We start from the raw sequence: 10,561 nt of genomic DNA on the forward strand, positions 1-10,561 counted from the left end.
TATCAAATTTTGTTCATAAGTGAGACTATTGATAAAGAGACTATTTATTTATAAATAAGTGTGTATTTATTTATTTAGATGGAATAGTATTACGTGACTTAATAAAAGTCACTCAACTAATTTCCACAGAAGCCTTGGGAATAAAGACTATTAGTTCCTTAACTCCCACAACAGCAAGACATTCTGAACACTAGGAATTCCACACAGTGGCTTAATTACTCTTGGCTTTGTCCTCAGCTACAAACAATCAGCTCACAGCCCTGAGATTTGTACCATGTATTTTAGTTGCTGTGTGTAGACAGTCATCCATCTACATTTGGTAACATTCAAAACACTGTGCAGTATGTTAAAAATTACCTATATTGACTTTCCCTCATTACTCAAACCATGAGGCATTCAAGATTTCCAAGATTTCTCGTGAAACAGTGTTGTACTTGCAGTTTTACCATCCTACAGGGATTTTACCATCATTTGTCTGCATTTACAGTTTCATCATTTCTGCACATAAAAATACTGTCCTTAGTGGTCCTGAGAAATAAATAATTAACTGATGAGATATGCAGTATGGCTGTTTATCCTGGGGAATTCAAAAGTGTTTAATACATTTCTGTGAGTTCTGTGTAACATACTGAATCAGCTTTATTTGGACATAAAATGACATTGTGGCTTCCCATGTTTTCCTTCAAGTACAGTAATTCTCAACTTTTTCAATAATCATGATGTTCTTTCTGAAATTTCTTCCTGTTCTGAATTCTCAGGCTTAGATTTTTACTTGCTAGGTGGGAAATGGGGGTATTTTTCAGCCCATGTCACCAGCCTTGGAGGAACCCTGGCCCCACTCTGAGAGCTCTTTATGAATATCTCAGGGCACATTCCCAATAAGCATTTGTGTAATTGCTCCAGGAGACCATATTGTTTATTTTTTTCAAACAAAATGTCTGTTATAGTCACCCAGGATATTATCAAGCTGTCATGTTTGCAACATGTTGTGAAAATATGTATTTTCATATTACCATCCCTTGGTATTTGAGTGAAGTAATAATCTATCATTTTCTTAGAAATCTCCACAGTATTTACTCAGTTTTGTTATGATCCAGATCAAATATATTGCATATAAATTAAGCACTTTAGTGTGTTGCTGAAGGAGCTAATATTGCCTTTTGTTTTATGTGAAAAACAAAATCTTTTTTGTTGTAGCTTGATAATTCTTTTCTTCACAAGATGCTCTCACATGGGAAGTATGCTTAAGTTCTGAAAATGCACTACAGAAATACTCTTACTGGTTTTGAGACAGAAAGAGAAGAAGCTTCATAAAGCAAACTGTCTACACACTGGAAATTATTCCAGAGCACAGTAAGGCACGGAGGGCAAAAAAAAATACTGACTGTAGATCCTTTCCTTGCCACCATATCTTTAAGGAGCGAACCCCTTTCAAATAAAAGAGCCCCCAGTCCATCCCCTACCTATGTTCGTTTTCTTTTTGCTTCCTTTTGTTTTGCTAGGGCCAAGACAGTTTTGCTCAATATAACTATTCTGTTTATTTACACCCTTTAACATACTGTTCCAGGTACCGAGAAGTGCATCTACTTTGGCAGATACTGGCTCTGCCTTTATAAGAAATCCTTCAGCTTTCACATCTGTATAGAAAAATTGAAATAACATTTGAGTTGAAGATTTACAGTTCGGTCTTTAAATGGCAGATTTTCACTGACCAAATCTTCTTCTAACATGAGCAATCAGTGCAGCTGCTGCTGTACCAGTTCTTAACTTCAGTTTCCTTCAGGATATCCTCACTGGCACGCACCCTCTTGGCAGGGTATACTAATTAATTCAGCTCTTACAGTCTTTTGCATTGTAATGGAATGCTTGAGCGGGGATATGCTGGATTCTCATAAAATTGCTTTTCATAACTAGTATTATCTTCCTTGTGATGTTAGACAGCCTTTTGGTCTTTGCCGGTGTGTCGATAGAATGTGAAATGTCTGGTGCATTGTAGTGCCTGTAGCTGTCCAGGTTTTCTCATAACAAAGTTAACAGCAAATCTAAACAAGAAAATTATGTCTCCCTCACTTCTGTGTCTACAGTCTCAATTATAATGGCTGCAGTTAATGCATTTCCAACTACTGTCAACTGCAGTTTTGACCCTTTAACAATGACTAAAAGCAGCTCCATCTCTTCCTCTAAATATGCCAGAACCAGCCCTAGGAATCTATCACTGATTCCTTTGCATTTCTGCAGCTGTACCTGAAACAAAATGTCTAATACTGAAAACAGAACAACATATATGGTGCTATTAGAACAATGCTTTAAAAAAAAAAAACAACAAAAAACCCATAAAAACAAGAGATAGGACTAAAACTAGCCATAGTATGTTATCATCAATGCCTTTTTCTCATTAGAAGCTTCAGCTATTCATCTGCTTTTAGTCTTATTTTAAAATTTATTTTATTTTAAATTATAAAAATAACCTCACACACCAGTGTGGGGCTAACTGGATGGAGAGCAGCTTTGCTTACAAGGACTTGGGGGCTCTCATGGGCATCAAGTTCAACACGGACTAGCGATGTGCCCTTGCAGCGAACAAGGCCAGCAGCCTCCTTGACTGCATTAGGCAGAGCATTGCCAACAGGTCGAGGGAGGTGATGCTTCCCCTCCACTCATCACTAGTGAGACACACCTGGGTATTGTGTCCAGTGGTGGGCTCCCCAGTACAAGACAGACATGGATGCACTAAAGCACATTCAGCGAAGGGACACAAAGGTGATTCAGGGATTGAACCACCTCTCAGACAAGATGAGGCTGAGAGAGCTGGGACAGTTCAGCCTGGAGGAGACAAGGCTCAGGGGAATCTTGTCTATACATATATATATATACACATACCTAACAGCAGGGTGTAAATAAGACAGAGCCAGGCTCTTCTTAGCGGTGTCCAGTGACATAACCAGAGGAAATGGACACAAATGGAAATATAGAAAATTCCACCTAAACATAAGAAAGTGCTTTTTATTGTCAGGTCAGTCAAACATCAGAACAGGTTGCCCAGAGAAGTTTTGGAGTCTCCCCACTTGGAGACAGTCAGAAGATCTCTGGACATGGCTCTGAGACACCTTCTGTAGCTGATCCTACTTTGAGCATGGGGGTTAGACCAGATAATATCCAGACGTCCCTGCCGACTTCAGCCATCTGGTGATTCTGTAGTTTATAGCATGCTGAGTATAACACCCATTAACTCATTGACTCCTAATGAATACTGATTTGTTGTTTGCAATATGAGGGTGTGGTGGAGGGTCTGAGGGTAGCAAGACAGGGAAATCGGTTTGCCATTTTCTTCTTGAAATTCCTGAAACTAGTAGTTTAAAGAAAATTCTTATTAAAGTATGTTTTGTACAACACTATATTTTTCTAATTGACAGAGAGCATATAGTACCAAGTCTGAATAAATTAAAAGAGTAATAAATCTGAATTAAAATCCTCTAGCTTACAACCCTACACAAAGATGTGCACTGCATATATAAGCCTCCACCGAACATTGTATCTTTCTTTGTGGAACCATCTTCTGTTTTCTCATGTACATCTTCAGCTGGGTACTTCACTGCATTTAAGTGGCTCTGGAATGACCACTATGTACCAAGTACCCAAAGTACCAATTGAACAAGGACTTGCAAATTGGAGCAGGAATAAGAGCAGGATACAATTTAGTATAATACATAACTCTACTGAGAAATAAAGAGTCTAATTTAGCAGAAAGGACAAATTCTAGTCTGGATACACCAGTGTAACTCTGTGTTAGTAATGTATTTTCTTCAAATGTCTGTACATGTAAAGAAGAATAGTTTTTTCCTAATACTTACTCCTGTGTTTCTATCTTCAGCTCCCTATTCTAGTCTTCTTCTCTGCTTTGGCTACATAAGTTATGGGTTTGGGGGGAAGGGGAGAGGTATTAGGCGTTTCTTGTGTAAAAGAGAGCTAGAGAGCAATGAGGCTGTAAGGAGAATATAAACAGGAGGGAAAACAATGTTGGCTGTCTTTAATAAACTTGTTTTACACACTCCTGCTATAGATGTAATTACATGGAATTAGTACGCATTATCTTGATTTCTATGGGAAGTTTTACGTCAGATTAAAAGAAAAGTCAAAAAATAAATATTCTACTGCTACTGAGCAAACATTTTTCCCAGCTGAGTTCCTTGGTCTTCATAAATAAAAATGGCTACTGATTTTCTCCTCCATAACAATATTATATCTCTTATTAATCCCTCTGTAATTTGCTCCTTTCAATCTAGTTTTATAACTACATTACTTTAATAGCACATTAGTAATGATTGAAATATCTGCTTATGTTATGTCTTGTAGTGGAACATATTATCACATGGCTTTACCATGGGATTTTCATTCTCATCACTGCTACTCTGCACCAATTTTTACACTGTGGATGACATCATGGTCAGAAAGACTGTCACCGACAATGGGAACAACACGTAACAGTACCAGAGGCTGGATGGTGTGTAGCAAGACCTGTATCATGTCTCCAATGCAATGAAGTATGTTGAAATTTTGCGTTGACTTTTTGTAAGGTTTCAACAGCAAGCAGTGTATCCCTTTCATCTCTCTATCTTCTCGTGCACTAAGAGACACCATGGTGATTTCTTCATATCTCTATATTAAGACAATATTTTTGCACTGTAAAGGACTATTAACTATATTTCATAATAATCTTTTCCTAAGCACCATTAACATAATTAACAGGTTGTTAACCAAGGATTTAGACCTTCAGCATCACATAATAAATTGTAAGTCCACAGCTGGTAGGAGACCCTTTCAAAAGAAATGCTGCTCTGGAATACCACAGCAGAACTACGAAAATCTCTTTGTTCAGTGGTGGAGAACATCCAGCACCCATTAAAGAAGAACAAATGTCTGACTTAAATCGCTCCAAAAATGTACTTAAATAAATACCATGCTAAGGAATTGCACTTCCACCAGATAGAGCTCCATCAAAATTGGTTAATTATACTTTTAAAGACGACTTCCTTAAGGGACATAATTTTGCTGCAATATATTGGGTCATTAACTGCCCTTCAGCAACAATTATTTGATATTATGGTGAACTATTCAGAGAAACTTTAAAGGAGAGAACAAAGATCTTACTGGACATTAGGAAGTTGGTAAGGCAGAAAGTATCACATCCATCCATCTTGAGATATTTTCTTTTGAGTAAATAATTTGCTAAAAGCTAGTACCCTACAAATTTCCTTAATATTGTTAAAGTGAGTCAATAGCTGACAGCTATAATTCTCTTGTCAGGTTTGCCAAGCAAGTCTTAAGTTTAAGAATTTTAATTTCCTCCCCTCCATCACTATTTTAAAACACTGTCACACTGCCATAACAACATTAAAGGATCATAGCTTGAGACTCTTTTTCACATACACCAGTGCCTTTTCTTATTTGTCTGGGGAACAAACCACCGTCAGACCAAATTAAGTCACATGGCGTGGCACACCTCGTTCAGCCTTTGCCACAGGAGCTGCTACAATAAATGTTGCTGTGCCTTACTTAGGTAATCAGCACAGAAACAAGAAACATAATGGTACCACTATGGGAACATTAATAAACTGTCGACCACTTAGACCATTTTAGAGAATCTAGGGGCTACGTGGCTGCCAAAATGATTGCCACTGTGTTGTCACAATGCACTAGAGCAAGAAAAACAATCAATATAGCTTTGTAAATTTGAGATGAAGAACTGCACTCTCCATCCTGAGCCTTCCACTAGACTCAGATCATAACACTTCTCCTGCAAGATATGTGTTGAAGAAATTATATATATTAAAAAATACATAAATTGCCTTTAACTATCCTTTACTTTCCCAGTCATTAAAACAATCAATTCCTGTGTCAATCCAAAAGCGAGCTGTTTCACATGAAAACTTTTTCTGTTCTTCTCCTGAGCTGTCATTTTTCTCTGTTGTATACCCTTCATTTTTTCAGCCTGGTTAAGCAGTAAGCAAGTAAGCCAAATTACTAGATTTTCTAGGGCTTGTTTGTTTGGTTTTTTTGCAGTCACTCAGTGTATGAGCAACCAAAGGATGAATGCAGAGAACAGCAACAAAATAAAGGTGGAAAAATAGAAAATGCTGCTTTGCTCTTTTGGTTGCTGAATTTGCTTAGGCAGTCACACTCTTGGTAACTGAACGCCATCATTTTACTAAAAGCATAAAAGGAACGAAAGCATCTTCTGCACCTAACCTCAGCTCAGTCCCCCTTACCCATGTCCTGCACTCCCACTGCTGCTGCCATGGGCTACTTATGCATCCACTTTTCCTCCAGAGGCCTTTACCCTTTCTTCATTGCTTAGAAATTAACACAGCTTTAGCTTCAAACCTGTAAGTCCCTCCTCAAGGCTTACTTCTGTAACTGTTATGGACTCTGCCGGTGTGACAGCACCTAGCACAGCTGAGCAAAATCCTGATGATGGTTGCCTACGCTATCATGACAGCAAACCTAATACATCCATGAATTAAGAACTTCAAATCAGGAAGTACATGCAGCCAAGACAATACAGTAATTTACCTCAGATTTCTTTTCAAGTATTTAAAAATGAACCACAGGAGTATGATAGATAAGCAGAAAACACAGTACTCTCAGCCATCACATTTCAAAGGGAGTCAGAGCACAATAAGGTTCCCCACAGGCTGCAGAGCAAGGGGCATTTCACGTTGCTAGGACCAGGGATTTGCCAGCCTCTGTAAGGAAATCATGCAGATCCTAGCTGTACGTTCTCCCTGATTGTTGTAAGCTCATATAAACCTTTATCTTTGTGAGTTAAGCTTCCTCTCTCTCCTTGGTCTTAAAAAGCAGGGAGAGATTTTAATACTTAAAGGGATTCAAGCATGTAAAATTTTCTTCCTCTGTTGCCATGTTTCTTAGTCTGAAAATGCCAAACATTTGCCACACTTTCAGAAATCCTTCTTCAGGATAGGAATAGAGGATATGAAGGAATAAAATGTGTAAGAACAGACGATTCTTCTGCTCAAACAACCTGACCCCAGATACCTGAACCCCAAGGGGCTGGACCTACTCTCTAGTTTGCTCACATGAACAGTACTCAGCTCAGCACAAGATACTATAACGAGGTGATCTGAGGCACACCTCCTGAGACACAAGGCTATGGAGAAGAAAAGCCTTATGAAGAAGTGAAAACTCAGGATAAAACTTACATTTTGCGGTTTTTTGAGAATTTTTTCTTCCGTCCATCTTCCTGATAGGCAACTGTAAGTGTTAGAATTAATAAATGCTTCATTCCATCTCTATGGATAAAAGCCAAACAGATTATTTAGTCTGTATTTTTAGTAAAACATAATGAACACACATTTCTCCAATATCTGTCTTTTAAATAACCACAAAAGCACTCATTTTTCAGATTTTTATCACAAATATTATTGTGTAATTTCAGTCCACTGAACTTCCCTGAAGACAAATAATTTGATCTAACAGGGAAAAGAATTTGAACATAAACCAGAGTTCATGCACGCAGGGGAAATCACTAAGGAGACCAAATTTATGATCACTGTATTGTGAATAAATAGCTTTTTGATACATGCTATAGAAGGAAATAAAGATATCCGCTAGTTTGTTTACATTTATTGCACAGGTAAATACAACTTCTGACAAAAAAATGAATCCTTACTGAGGACAAATAAGATTTGCCATTAACATTCAGCAAATTTGTCTGTTGAAGCCATGTTAAAATACTCTTACACATCTTGACCTATAGTGATCTGTCAAAGTGGTCTATAAATCATTATTTCTTGATCATGATACTGTGGCTAGACCTTCCATTTCACTGATGTTATCAGTGGCTGAGATTGGGGTCAGATCCAGAGCAGAAGACTCTCACTGAAAACTATTCCCAGCTGAACTGAGTAATGCACAAAGACAGTGAGAGGCTTTAATGATCAAAAACAACACCCCAAGCTGCACTTTGAAGTGGAAGCAGGTCGTTTAGCAGCTGATATATGAAGAGTAGATGCTGACGGTGCCAAAGAACATAATTTCTGGGCAGGCCCACACATTAAGATGACAGCAGCTGCCACTCTGCTTCCACCGGACTGGGCTAACATGGAGCAGGATAACTCATTCATCCCCAGGGACCACATAGTTCCCCAGCATCAATGTATGCTGCTCCCACCGCCCTGTGCTGCTCTTCTTTGGTCTCTCTTTTCAGCAAGGTCAGGTTGAACGGGACTCTGAGCAACCTGACCAAGTTGAAGATGTCCCTGGTTATTGTCGGGGGGTTGGACCAGATGACCTCTAAAGGTCCCTTCCAACCCAAACTATTCTACGATTCTATGAATATCAGAATGCAAAACTGTAGAATTCAACTTTCAAATGCTTAAAGATAACATGACTTGGGGAGCCCAGCTCAGGTTTTTGAACATTTGCACATGGTAGACAACAGGGTAGTGGCTTGGAGTTTTCCCGAGGGAAATATGTGATAATATTACTGAAATAGAAAATTCATTTGCGTGGAGGCAGTGAAGGGGTGCTGCTACAAGAAGACAGGGGCTCTGACAGACCAGTAAATGTGGCTGAGGGCATTATCACCCCATCTGTCCACCCTCCCTTTCTCTCCAATGTCAGCATTCCTGTAGCAGAGGCATGAGAGACAAATGTACCTGCTACTCAGCAGAGATCACACTCTCAGGTCATCAACACTTCAAGCCGCAAAGCCACTTGAGTGGTACAGCAATGGAGCTGATCACAGTGGCTTCTGTCACCCTGCTCCAGGGTAGCAGCTCCCAGCAGCACGGGGCAGAGGAGAGCTGAGGGTAGTAACACCTTGGATCACGGCTGCTTAGTCTGACAGAGCCCATCTGTCAAAACCCAAAGTGAGAAAGAGAGATAGATTACACAGGAACTGTGGTTGCATTAAGGGGATAGGTAAAGTCATGCTTTCCTGGGAAAAATTATGTAATCAAGTCAGTTACCATGCTTGATATTTGTGCATAGTATCTGTAGCAGCACATTCAATTAAAATTAAATAATAGAAAATAAATCTCAGCTGGAGCACTGCCTGGATATGTGCCCAAGCAGGAAGTAGAGTTGTATTGTCGGAACAATTTATGTTTATGAGCAATTCATGAAACAGATTTTTCTGTTGATTCTGCACTTTTCACTGATGATTACAGAACATTTTGAGAGTGAGGAGCTGCCACTCTAATTGAAACAAATTTTCCACTCCAAACAAACAAGAGGTAAAAATAACCCTGTATCTTATCAAATTTTTAAGGGGAGAAAGTTGTTTAAAAATTCATTGTCTGTTTCTCATCTTTTCTGAGGTTTCTTTTGGTATTATAAATATGATTTATAATACTTTAAAGTGCACAGACAGAAGTCCCTACCCATTGCCAGAATGGAGGAAAGAGACCCTTGCACAAAACACAGCTTTGACTGTCAATGCACATTCTTAAATAATAGTGGTCTGTGTAATGTAGAGCCTGGCACATGCATTCCAGTTTTTCTACAGCATTTTTACATAAACCTGGGCAAGCCACGTCACTTCTCTTTGCTGTATCTGTGAGGGTCGGGAGGCATGGAAAGACAACATTATCCCTCCTCACCTTAGCAGGATACTGAGAGAGGAAAATAAGGTGAGTGGACACAACTTCACATATGGTTACGTCTATAGTAGTAAACTAAGCAAGGTCAAGACACAGGCCAAGTGCTAGTCTGCAACTCTCCATTCAGTTAAGCTGTTACTGCAGTCCCTAGCACTGTTTTTGGCTTTGCTGTCTCAGACATTGCCTAGGAATGGCTCAGGAGTAGTAACGGCAGCGACCTCTCTGCTGGCAGCCTGGGCATGGTAGTCCCATTTTATGGGAGATGGGGAGCAGGATTCCTTTTGGCTGGACCCGTACCATGCAGTGCCAGCTGGCCTCAAGACTGGAGACCTGCCCCTGCCTGTTTTATTTACTAGTATAGACATAGCCTGTAAAAACCTCTAATAAAGGGCCATAGCTTCTGGTTACAAACAATATAAAACGAGATTAATGGTCAGAGTCAAACACATACTGTTGTTTGTCAATTTGACCTGCAATTAGATCCACACAGACAGTTTCTTGGCTGAAGTCTTCCAGACATGCACAATGTTTCGCAAGTACAACCATAGCCTTTGCAGAGTCTGATTCTGTGGATAAATGCTTTTCAAATTATTTTCTGTAAAGTCTAGACTCAGGGTCAATGACCTGAAACTCAACAGCATGACCTCCGTCTCTCTTGGAATGTCATGCTGCTGCAAGGACCTCTCCTGCTTGCACATTGGTGTGAGTCAGGCAAGCCAGACTACCAAGAGGTCCTGCAGAGCTGTAATCCACACACGTTGGACTGGAAAGCATATGGACTGGGAAAACACTTCTCTAGCAAACACCCAAGGACCAGGTTATTGAAAGAACTTCCAATGAAAAATATGGTTGTGTAAAAAAGCACTCCTCAAAGAGAGGAAGAACAAAACTGGTTTAAAAAGTTCTTGATGGAAAACTCTGTCCTACTTAAATCAAAGCAC

Source organism: Opisthocomus hoazin, chromosome 8, assembly GCF_030867145.1.
Source record: "Opisthocomus hoazin isolate bOpiHoa1 chromosome 8, bOpiHoa1.hap1, whole genome shotgun sequence".
Taxonomy (NCBI): Eukaryota; Metazoa; Chordata; class Aves; order Opisthocomiformes; family Opisthocomidae; genus Opisthocomus; species Opisthocomus hoazin.